The sequence below is a fragment of the Saccopteryx bilineata genome, chromosome 4, assembly GCF_036850765.1.
Source record: "Saccopteryx bilineata isolate mSacBil1 chromosome 4, mSacBil1_pri_phased_curated, whole genome shotgun sequence".
Classification (NCBI taxonomy): domain Eukaryota; kingdom Metazoa; phylum Chordata; class Mammalia; order Chiroptera; family Emballonuridae; genus Saccopteryx; species Saccopteryx bilineata.
The window spans coordinates 237729233-237732079 of NC_089493.1; positions in this window are offsets into that span (position 1 = coordinate 237729233).

The following is a 2847-nucleotide window of genomic DNA, read 5'->3' on the forward strand; positions in this document are numbered from 1 at the left end:
TCCTTACTTTCCTCATCTGAAAACAAAGAGTAACTGTACCTCCTTGTCATGAAGACTGAGTCCAATACCTGTGGTGCAGAAGCAATGGCGTTGTGTTTAACTGGTCTAATTGTGTCTCCTAGTGAAAAGGAAGTGGTAAGGGAGGAGTTTGAATCTGGAGGAAGATCCAATCTTACTGTTCTTGAATTTTTCATTTCACTCCTCATAGGAGCCTCCTCCATACCATTCTCCCTAGGGCCCCAATCTCAGTTGAAATGTGTTGCTGAAATGGCATTCTGATTTATTTGTAAATCTAGTTTTGAGATTACGTCTTTTACAAGATATTTCAAATAAAGTAACTTTGAAGGGAAAGGAGGAAGGGAGAGAAAAGAAGGAAAACAAAGTTAAAAAAGGAAAGATGGGGCCTGACCTGTGGTGATGCAGTGGATGGGGCATCGACCTGGAACGCTGGAGTCACCGGTTCAAAACCCTGGGCTTGCCTGGTCAGGGCACATATGGGAGTTGATGCTTCCTGCTTCTCCCCCTTCTCTCTGTCTCTTTTTCTCTCTCTCCCCGCTCTCTCTCTCCTCTCTCTCTCTCTCCTCTAAAATGAATAAATAGAACAAAAAATTTTTTTTAATTAAAAAAAGAAAGGATGGAAAGAAGAGAGGGAGCTGGCTCCTGCATGGCACCCCTCCTGTCTGGAGCCGGAGGTGCTGTCTGAACTGCCAAAGAGGGAGAGTACAGGCTCATGCCCAAGGCCAACCGAACCTCTCACCTCCTCCATGCTTTCCTTTCCTCAGAACCTTGCTGGTGATTAGTCTCTAATTTTATTACACTAACCTGTTACATTTACCTACAATGGTAGTTCTCAAAGTGTAGTCCCAGCACCAGCAGCATCAGCACCTCTGGGGAATTAGGAAAAAATGTAAAATCTGAGACCCCACCTCAGACCTACTGACCTAACACTTCTAAGGGTGGGGCCAACGATCTCTGTTTTGACAAGCCCTCCCCCGATTCTGGCGCATGCTTACATTTGATAGCCGCTGACCTGGGGAAACTTCTCTCAGGGTTGTGGGTGGTTTGAAAGGGTTTGAGAGGGATGACTTCTTGCCCTGCAGCACTCGGATCCCACCACAGGCAAGCCTCTGGTCTGGCTGCCCATTATGGATGCCTGCTGGTGGCCAAAGGCGGACTGCTTCAAGGACATGGCAAACACTGTTGAAAATAAGTTAGAACAGGCCCTGGACAGCTGGCTCAGTGGTAGAGAGTCGGCCTGGCGTGCAGGAGTCCCGGGTTTGATTCCTGGCTAGGGCACACAGGAGAAGCGCCCATCTGCTTCTCCACCCCTCCCCATCTCCTTCCTCTCTGTTTCTCTCTTCCCCTCCCACAGCCAAGGCTCCATTGGAGCAAAGTTGGCCCAGGCGCTGAGGATGGCTCTATGGCCTCTGCCTCAGGCACTACAATGGCTCTGGTTACAACAGAGCAATGCCCCAGATGGGCAGAGCATTGGCCCCTGGTGGGCGTGCCGGGTGGATCCTGATCGGGCGCATGCGGGAGTCTGACTGCCTCCCTGTTTCAAACTTCAGAAAGATACAAAAATAAAAATAAATAGATAAATAAGTTAGAACAAATCCTTACCGCCCCTGTCAGGAGAGGCACCACGGAGTGAGATTCCTTCTGGCCCACCTGTGGGAACCCCGTGGGGTCCAATACTGATAGTAAAGCATCTGCAGCCAAATGAGGTTCTGCCTTGTGCTTTAAATTTTCACTTTGGGGAAATGGGGCAGCTATGTCCTCACCTTGCATAAATCACTTAGCGCAGCTTAGTTTGAGACCACTGTAGACTGACTTCATTCCCGCTGGGGCTTCTTTCCCAAGCTCTGGGATCACAGCACCTGACAGACAAAAGAATGAGGTGACCTCCCTTCACCGTCACTGAGTGTGCAGTGAGGCTGTTGTCATGGCGAGGGCCTTCCCCAGATTCGAGTGTGCAGAAGCAGAGAAGGGTAAAAGGAGTTTCCAAACCCCTGAGCTGCTGTCTCCTCAACCTTCATGAATCAACCTCCATTAGCATTAGTTCTGACCAAGGTGGGGACATAGAGGTGTGGGGTGTATTGTCATTAGAAATAATGAGAGAGAGAGCCTGGCACATTATAGTAAAGGGGACAGGTGCAAGAGTGGGAATCTTGGGGCAGTGGGGGAGGGGTTATGAGCATAAGCCTGCAGGTGAGTTGGGAAAACAGATGATGAAAAGAAAATAGTGCCATATGCGAGAGGGGTGAAAGGCAGGACAGTGTTGGCAAAGTCAAATATCATGCCCTTCTCTCTGTGTACCTGAGGCCAGCCTCCTGCCTGGCTATTAACCTTATTCCTGATGGTACAGAGGGCAGAAAAAAACAGAAGGGGTTAAATTAGTCCAGAAATATCTGTTTTAGAAAAATTAGCTTTGTTGGACTTTCTGCTGGTTCGTTTGTTTCAGATTAGAGTCAACAATCTGCACCCTCCTTGTCTTTTAAATGCTTTGGTATCTTGCCAGAGGAAATGAGGGAGGAGCCTGTGGACAGCCACAGCCGGTGGCCTCGGATGGGAACAGGGCTCCACGTGTGCACAGGAGGAGCTCCTGTGCAGCAGTGCGGGTTCGCTCTCCCCACAGTGGGTCGGGCCAGCACCCAGCCAGTGAGGAGGAGTGACACTTTCATGAAGCTTGCTATTTTGAAAAGGCTGTTCATCAGTCAGGCTACAACTGTCACAGTTGAAAACCCTGAAGAAAGCTTTTCTCTTGGGCACTCTGATTACAGCCGGAGCTGACATTCCACAGAATGAATACAATGATTTATGCAGCAGGAAGATGACCAGCTGCCGGGC